Here is a 10,062-nt window from a genome sequence, read left to right on the forward strand (position 1 = left end):
AAGCCTGTGGTCCCAAATCTTGGCCTCAGCCATGAACCGAACAATGACCTTAAGCAAGCCACCATTCCTTTATCCTCTCATCTGCTGTGTGTGTTTGATAAAAATACTAGCCTACCTTTCAAGGTTGTTGTAAGGATCTTGAGATAATATATATGTCATTCTCTGAATTCTAAAAAGTGATAGATAAATATTAAGTTTTACAGTAGTTGATTCTTGGGAATCCAGACCTGCGCAGGTAGCAGTGCACGTTTGCTGGGGATCATCAGAAAGAAGCTAATGATATGACATTCCATCATTGTGTAAGAACATTGCTAAAATCAACCACTTGCCTGCTACTGGCTATGTGTGATTTATTTCTCTTGTTGGTATGTATGGCTAAAAGGGGAATGAATCAGAGTTGAAGGAAACCATAAACAGTTTGAAAATGATGAATAAAGAACAGCTTTCTGATTTTTTCATAGAGCCCTAAAGAGCATTCAGAACAATTGCATTAAGACTGTCATGAAGTACATGATTGATTTTTTGTAAGTCACTTCAATAATTGGTGGTGATGACCACAATTCTAAACAGATCTGTTGGATGATAAGACTATTGACTTCTCTTACCCAATGACTAAAACATACAGCATGTCTATACTAGTTGTTTAGTGTGGAGCTGATTTGAGGTACCTGTAAAGCACACCTGACTTGACCTGTTTGTGTTTTATGTATGTATTTATTTGTTTTTATAGCCTGCCAGGCCCAATGCAAGTTAACAACAATTGTATATCAGGAGACGTCGACCATCTGACCTGCATCTGAGAGGCGTTGTCTCTGCAATGGGTGTATTGTTACCACACTGAATGTTTTACAGGGATGAAGCAGAGCACGTTTCTTCGTGCATTAGAAAACCAATGGATAAGGCACTACAAATATATTTTATGTCCTCTCAAATTTTCCTTTCCTCAAACAAATGAAGGTATGCAGGAATGGTTTGCCACCATGACTGAACAAAATATGATGTGAAAATTCTACGCCCCTATCCTCAAGGAATCACTAAACTATGCCTAAATATTGTAAGAAGGTTGTGTTGGTGTGGGGAATGATTGGCAGGACTACTAAGGCCGTTTATACATGGCTGTTTCCTTGCGGTCACCCCGACGACTACTTCAGGGCTTTGCCTTGATTATGCAGGCATTTTCCAATCATCAGAGGTCACCTCGCTCTTCCCGCGCGTTTCCATGAGTTTTGCCCAGGTTTTCTGGATAGTGGCTAAACACAAATCCAGAAAACGCAGGCAGAATGAGCGGGAATGCGAGGGGAGAGCAAGGCGACCTCTGATGGTCGGAAAATGCATGCATAATCAAGGCAATACCCCGCAGTAGTCGGTGGGGTGACTGCGAGGAAACAGCCATGCATAAATGGCCTAAGAGATGAGCATTTTGGGGTAAAAAAAAACTCCCCTGGAGCTGGGTGGTTTTGGAGGCCAGAGAAGTCAGGCATCCTACCTGCCCTATTTCACTCTCATGTGAGAACAAGAAAGTAGCCAGCATTCTGCATGTCCTCTTGGGGCTTTAGCAACAGCAAGAAGCCTTTAGGAAACCTTAACAACCAACCTTGAGCTTGTCTTGAAACGACGGCCAGTGGTGTCCCGCAGCAAGAGAGCCCCCAGCTACATTTTTTTTCCAATTCAATGAAGGGCTCAAGTGAATTGTTTTGGATGCCCAGAGAGGCTTTTCCCACCTCTTTTCCATTAAAGTTTGGCAAGGGCCTTCCATCGTGCAGCTCAGCCTCTCCTTTAAATGTCCTTTAAACATGTTAGGAAGCCCCAGAAGGAAGCTGGTGGTGATGGTCAGTCACTTGGGTCACTGTGTGTGTTGTGTGTCTGCTTAGACCAAGGGGTGATCTGAATTTGAAAGTTCACGAGATTAAACATTTCACCCCAGAAGTCGAAGTAGTGAGGACCTGAGGAGGTATTGGTTGGCTCAAGAGATGCAGGAAAAAATAGCAGAGCTTGTGAACTCACTCTGTGTGTGTGTGTGTGTAAAAGTACTACAACAAAACCATTGTGAACAGCTAAGAAGGGGACATCTTTATGAGCCATTGCTCCTGTGCCATTAGCAATTGATTTGCAAGCATGAAGAGATGGCAATGCTTGTACCATGAGAAGGTGGTACACACCTGCTGATCTGTAACAACCAAGCTGCTGTTAAGTCACAGAATTGGACTAGGCTTTTTCTTACCAGTTGGCTTTTTCTTACCAGTTGGCAACTCTGTGGACCCATAAAAGTAGTCAACGGGAACTGCCCTGATGTGAATCACATAATTTTTCCCTTGGCAAAGTTACCATTTCTATCATGGCAAATTGAGGAATTATGGATGGTGCTGCTGCAGTCGCCTTGTTTGTGGCTTCCTAGAGGCACCTGGTTGACCACTGTTGGGCTTGACTGCTGGGCTTGATGGGCCTGGGTCTGATGCAGCAGGGCCTTTCTTATGTTCTGACCTCTTTCTGGCCTTCTTTTAGGCTTGTGATCTTTGCTTAAAAGGCTAACTGAAGCCAAACATAAGAGAGGTTTGTGCTGATGCAGTGCTAGGACCAATGGATTACCTTAGCAATGTGCAATAGATGTGGTTCTGCTAAGGGAACTCTGAAAGGAAGAAATAATGTTTATATATTTAAAAAAAATTGTATGCCTCTTCTCCTGAGAACCTGCCCAGGGAACCAAGACATGTATGCAGGCACATCTGGCATGAGAAATGTATCTGTTTCCAGTTTTATACTTTGGAAGGAAAGGGAAAGATACCTGTGAGTGAAGAGTAGGGTTACGTGCTGAAGCCTTGGCAGGATTGTCGAGCCCCAAGGAAGAATCAAGAATAGGGCAAGGACTGAGTCTAGATAAGTCAAGGAGGTTAAGTCCAATCAAACAGGATTGGCTGATTTCCATTGTGTGTGGTCTATTTTGTTTTACTAGATTACTGTGTTAAAATTACAAAGCAGAGAAGATGGGTAGTTAGGAGGGAATGTACCATTCTTGTTCTGTACCGTAGCTTCCTTTCCTCTAAAAGGAATCTGTAGCAGCCAGCTTCAGAGATGGATGTGAGGCTGGCTCAACCATTGATCTGCCCCAGTTCAACTGGCTTTCACCTGGCTTTGGGAATGAAACGACTGCAGTTTGATGATCCAGCACATTCCCAGCTGCTGCTTGGGTGAGGCCCTGTGCCCAAGGACGATGCCATGTCTAGCCAGGCTGCAAACATCCAAACTCCAGCAGGCTATCACTCTGTAATTATTGCAACATAGACGGAGGGGTTGGGTGGGGGGAGCAATTCAAACCTTTGTGTATAAACACGGCTGTGCTATCTTCTGCCCAGCATCAACCTCGGGCTCAAAGAAAGCTCTAATTTCAGGGCTTAAGGATGGGGTGGTTATTATTGAAAGGGCTGTGGCCAAGGGCTTTCATCTCAGTTGGGGAAGGAGGAGCGCAGGGTGACTGGAAGCTGTGAGCCTTTGGTTGCAGGAGCAGGGCTGCTCAAGATCTGGGTGTGGGGTGTGTGTGTTGTCCTTTGGGGCCTGTGTTCTTATGTCATTCTGCATCCTAACCTTTTCTCGACCTTGCTTCATACTGCTGGCTATGATTCCAGTGGGGTAGCTGTGTTGCAGCAAAATGACACAGGAGCCCAGTGGCACTTTAAAGACTAACAACCTTTATTGTGCCATAAGCTTTTGTCAGCCGGAGCTCCCTTCCTCATAGGCATAGCAGTATGCATACATTAGGTATGGTCTATAATTTATCCAGTGGAAAGTGGGGGTGCTATTTACAAAGAGAGGCTGGTATAAAATAAGATTTGAATAAAAGAAAAATCAACTCACCCAGAATGTGAGACACCCCTCCCAACAACAACAACAACGTAGAATAAACATCGAATATAATGCAGGATGAAATGAAGTAGTGGAAAAAATTGATATCTGTAAGGGGTGGGATATGTTAGATATTAGCACTTGTACTGAATTAAGCATCCAAGGTCCCTGTTAAGGCCCAGGGGTACATTGTCCGGAATTTTTTTAATGGACTCTGATTCAGCACTTTTGAGTTGGCTTCTACATTTGAAGTTCTTTTTAAGGAGAACAATTATGTGCTGACTACAGTGTCAACAGCCAGTGGGAGCACAACAGCATCTAACCCCAACTGGTGGCCGTAGAGATCGCATCAGAAAACAAAACAAAAAAAGCCAGCATGATAGACTGTCCCTTTATTGGCAGGCTCAGAAGCTCATCCTTCTGCCTTCCAGGGGGAAGTGACTGAGATGCTCATTCCTGATATCTGCTTCAGCTTGAACTGTTTTGCTTCTTGTTAGTCACTGACCTTTCTAAACATTTTGTCATTTGTGCATCCTTTCAGAGGTTTTGAGCCTGAATCATGTGTCCTCTGATCTTTTCCCAGTCCCTTCAGCCTTTCCTCACCATCTCTTTCTTTCTTGAAAGGTGGGGGTGACTCCAAGAAGGAAGAGAAACCGGCTCCAGCGCAACAGCTTAGCCCAAAATCACATCCTCCCTCACATCTGTGGGTGGTTGGTACGTTTTGCTAAAGAGTTCGCTAATTGCTCTGGAATTGTTTACAAATTGTGAGCCCCAGTCTTATTTTTGTGGTTGTTACAATGGTGACTCATATCAGTGGATTGTGTCATATTTGTCCATCGTGTCTGGTATTTCATGATAGACCTTGTTCAACTGCAGCCTTTACCAGAAAGGTTGCCTTAAAACGTTTGTTATCATACAAGCAAGTATGATTATGATCCTAGGGATGTTTCCCTGGAAATGTCCCCCTGAGAGCTATGGCCTTACTTCCAAGGATATATGACTTCCAAGGAAACATGGCTAGCATCATGGATATATGACCAGGAGCATTTTCAGTGGAGAGCTGTAGTGGTCAGACTGAGACTGTGGAGACCCAGGTTCAAATATGCACTCGGCTGTAAAGCTTGACTGGGTGCCCTTGGGCTGGCACTCTCTCTCGGCCTTGTCTAGGCCACCATGTTGTGCTGAGGAGGGCAGAGGAGAGGAGGCTCATGTACACTGTCCTGGATTTCTTGGAGGCATGGTAGGATAACAATGAAATAGGTGCATTTGTACTAGTGGGTGGCTGTATAGCATTATAAAATGTTTACTGTTCAGTTGTGTCAAAATCCTGAGCAAAACTCAACAAATTGTTGTTTTTGGAAATGAAATGATGAGATCATAGGGAGGGAGGCTATTGTTGTGTTTGGCACAGGGAGGGGGGAGGAGTCCTACCTCATTCTTGCTGTCCCCCCCCCCCCCACCATAAAGCCTATATCCCAGCAGTTTGTGTTGCACCTACTGCCAGGCCTGCAATTAATGCTGCATCTTGTCTGTTTGTTCCCAAGCAATATAGCAATTACTCGTTGACTCATCCAGCAATTAACCTAAAGGATTGGAGAAGGGGAGAAAGCATGGGCATGTTAATGGAGTCATCACTGAAATAACCACTAGAAGGGGACATTGGGCAGAAATTTGAGTTGCCGCAAAGAGCCTTGGACTGATGACTTGGCACTGTGCCTTTTTCTGGCACTGTTGTCTGCAAGCTTTCGTGTCCTGCTTTGTTATCACACAGGGCTTTGGTACCCATCCTGGTACCAAGGCACAGGTATACTCTGGTAGTGAGTAAACTGAATGAACACATTCAGATAATGTAGCACAAATCATGCCTTTGCATTGAGGCATTGCATATCTGCACATTTTCACCATTGCATACTATCTTGCATCTTCTCCCTCCAATCGCTGAGAGTTTCCGAATTTCAATACTTTGGCATTCAAGAGAAAACACTGAACTCCACTTCTTAAGTAAGTCTTACAGTAGTCAGTTTTCTCATGATAGAGCTTGGGGAAACAGAAAGGATGGCATCTCCAGCAGAAAATAATTCAACCAGTGTGTTTCTTTTATTTTGTCCCGTCTTAATCTCCAGGTATAATTCATGTTACCCCCAGAAGCTCAAGGTGGGCACCAAAACAGAAACATTTTAAGAAACATTAAACCCAGTGTAAAATATACCACTAATATCCTTTTTTACATATTCACATACACATCTGTGTTACAAACTTACATAGGCTTTATACAGTTGTCATAAGGTAAAGGAAAAGGTCTTCTATGCAAGTACCAGGTCATTACTGACCCATGGAGTGACGTCACATCCCGATGTTTCCTAGGCAGACTTTGTTTACAGGGTGGTTTGCCAGTGCCTTCCCCAGTCATCTTCCCTTTATCCTCAGCAAGCTGGGTACTCATTTTACTGACCTCAGAAGGATGGAAGGTTGAGTAAACCTTGAGCCGGCTACCTGAAACCAACTTCCGTTAGGATCAAACTCAGGTCGTGAGCAGAGGTTGGACTGCAGTACTGCAGCTTACCACTCTGCTCCACAGGGCTTTGCACCATGGGCAGTTGTTGTGGCTCCCCCAAAAAGAATTCTGGGAACTGTAATTTGGTGGTGCAAATTTTGGTGTTATAAGACTTCAGCTACTCACTGTTTGAAGAGTTGCAAGTGAAGAGGGAATGATGATTAGGCCTGTTGAAAGTAGTATGATAAGTCAGCCTGAACAAAATGATAGTCCAAACCAAAGACTTGCAGTGCTTTTAGAAGACTGGTAAACCTTTGGGAAAGGGAGTTTCAGGAACAACCACAAAAACTGCCTCTATGCATGCCTTTGTTAGTCTAACATGTTGCATGGATACAATGGCCGTTTATGTAGGGCTGTTTCCCCGAGGTCACCCTAGCCGACTGCTCCGGTGCTTCGTTTTACATAAGAACATAAGAAAGGCCATGCTGGATCAGACCAAGGTCCATCAAGTCCAGCAGTCTGTTCACACAGGGCCAACCAAGTGCCTCTAGGAAGCCCACAAACAAGATGACTGCAGCAGCATCCTGCCTGTGTTTCACAGCACCTAATAAAAAGGGCATGTTCCTCTGATACTGGAGAAAATATGTATGCATCATGACTAGTATTCATTTTGACTAGTAGCCATGGATAGCCCTAAACTCCATGACCATGTCTACTCCACTCTTAAAGCCTTCCAAGTTGGCAGCCATCACCACATCCTGGGGCAGGGAGTTCCACAATCTGACCATGAGTTGTGTGAAGAAATACTTCCTTTTATCTGTTTTGAATCTGTCACCCTCCAGCTTCAGGAGATGACTCCGCATTCTAGTATTATGAGAGGGAGAAAAGCTTCTCCCTGTCCACTCTCTCCATACCATGCATAATTTTATAGACCTCTATCACGTCTTCCCTTAACTGCCTTCTTTCCAAGCTAAACAGCCCTAAGCGTTTTAACCGCTCCTCATAGGGCAGTTGCTCTAGGCCCCTGACTATTTTGGTTGCTCTTTTCTGCACCTTCTCAAGCTCTGCAACATCCTTTTTTAGGTGTGGTGACCAGAGCTGTACACAGTATTCCAAGTGTGGTTTCACCATAGATTTGTATAAGGGCAGTATGATAGCAGCAGTTTTATTCTCTGTTCTTTTTAAAATTATGGCCAGCATGGAATTTGCCTTTTTTACAGCAGCCGCACACTGGGTTGACATCTTCATCGAGCAATCCACTACCACCCCAAGATCCCTATCTTGGTCTGTCGCTGCCAGCACAGATCCCATTGGTATATATGGGAAGTTGGGATTTTTTTTGCCCCAATATACATCACTTTGCACCTGCTCACATTGAATCTCATTTGGCATTTTAATGCCCATTCTTCCAGTTTGAAGAGATCCTTTTGGAGCTCTTCAGAATCCAATTTTGTTTTAACCATCCTGAATAATTTGGTGTCATCTGCAAACTTAGCGAGGAGTCTGGCAGCCCTGAAGCTGGTGACTCTCCAGAGCAGGCACAAGACTTACAGTCAGAAGTCATGGCAGAACCAGCCCTGTCCTGCTCAGAGCCTGGACCCAGTAGCCCAGCTGGGAGTCCTCAAGCTACTAAGGCAGCAAAGGCTGACAGGTCAAGGCAGCAGCAGAGAAAGGCACTGGTGGCTAAAAGACATAGTGCCCGGCTGGAAGCCTACCGGCTTGTGCTGGAATAACAGCAGAACAGTGAGTCCTCGCAGGAGAACTGACAGAGAAGCCAGATGCCAGAAAAGCCTCAGCTGAACAGCCCAGGGTTAAGGAAGCAATGCAGGGCATACCTGAGCAACCTGCTGCCTCCCACACCTGAACAACTCTCTGTACCTTTAGACCTTGGACCAGCTACCTGGACTATGAACTGTTACTCTGATTTGGCAAGTACTGGACTCTGATTTCTGGCTGACAAACGGACTTGTTCTTTGGACTCTGCTTTACCCTCTCCCTGCTGTTGCCAACTGCCTGGAGCAGTATCTCAGAGACACTGCAAGTGGAGACCTGAGCATTGGCAGCTAGCTGTGAGGTACTGTGTTGCTTTTCTTTTGGTTTTGCCAGTACAAGCGGCTAGGGTCTGGTACGAAGGCCAGACTCTTGACAGGAGTCAGGCCTCTGCTGGTATGTTCTCACTCCCAGTGATTCCCTCCCCCCCCCGTGTCCTTGACTGCTAACAAGCAACTGCTAACGAGCAAGCCCAAGACTGTGTTTTGATGTCTGCTTTGCCTTCCTGCTCAAGACTCTGTTATCAGTCCCTTTCCCAAGCCTCTGGGCTGTGCACCTGTGATGTAGATATGTTTATAACTATGCAATGTTTTGTAAGTAGTCACTAGCAGCTTTGCCTTTGCGAGGGCCTGGCTGAACCTGTTGCTTCTACAATAAAGTTTACCTGCTTCTGACCTGATCGTCTGAGCTAGTGGCTTTTTAAGAATTGACCAGGGTGGCTGGAGAGCCTCACATTAAGCTGCTAGTCATTGCTCTGGCCTCTGCTCCTATTCGATGTTTGGATAGCTATGGCAGGGGATGGAGATGACAAGAAGGACGAGGACAAGACTGTGCCAGAGGGGCCCGATCCTGACTCCAAGGAGGAGAAGCCGGCGGGTAAAACACCCAGCGGGGCCAGCTCTGGATCTGGCTTAGGCACAAAGATGACCCGCGTGAGCGCCTGGTTGTAGTCCCCTTGACACTGGGCGGTGTCGGGGGTGGACACACGGGCTCGGAGACCCGGATTCCCGGGTGTTGGGTTCGAGGAGGACCCGGCCCTAAAAGAAGCGGTTTGGCAGCACCAGATGGAAGAGGAACATCAGCAGTGGCGTTCGGAGCTGCAGGAGATGGCTGACCGGATGGACGCCATGCAGGCCGTGATGCTTGACATGGCCCGCGAGTTGGATGACTTGCGACAGAACCCGCCGCAGCCTGTTTTTCGGTTCGGCCTGAACCGATTCAACAGCCCTACGTCCAACAGATATCCGGGTAATTAAAATCTCCCATGACCACTGTGTCCTGACTCTTTGAGAACTTTGTAATCTGGTCTAGGAGTGTCTTATCCAAGTCCTCTGCCTGGTTTTGTGGTCAATAGCAGACCCCCACCATAATATCACGATTATTTCTTACTCCTTTTATTTTTACCCATAGATCTTCGACTGAACTACCATGCTCAGATTCATGTACTTCTTCACAGGTGTACACATCTTTGACATACAATGCTACTCCTCCCCTCTTCCTTATTTGACTATCCCTTCTAAACAAGTTGTACCCCACAATCTTAATATTCCAGTTGTGAGTGATATCCCACCAGATTTCAGTAATGCCAATTAGGTCAAAATCCCCTTCCTGTATTAGGGCTTCAAGTTCTTCCTGCTTGTTTTCCATACTCTGCGCATTTGTGTACAGACATCGGAATCCATGGTTTATGTGTCCCGAGGTTTTCATTTCTGAACTTACCCTCAAGTTTATGCTTCCTCACATACATGGCACTCCCCACAAATCTTTTGTGGTTTGGTTTCCTTCCTCCTGTAGTGTGGCTTCGCTTAGCTTTACTTGAAAGGTTTCTGGGACCCCACAGTGGGGAGTAGAATCTTTAGCTCGAGCTTGGAATAACCGTTTGCTAGCAGTGCGTGATTTAGATGATTACTTTCTTCCTTGAGAAACAGTGGTTCACAGATCAGTCTTGCACGGTCCATTAA

This window comes from Euleptes europaea, chromosome 6 (genome assembly GCF_029931775.1).
Source record: "Euleptes europaea isolate rEulEur1 chromosome 6, rEulEur1.hap1, whole genome shotgun sequence".
NCBI lineage: Eukaryota > Metazoa > Chordata > Lepidosauria > Squamata > Sphaerodactylidae > Euleptes > Euleptes europaea.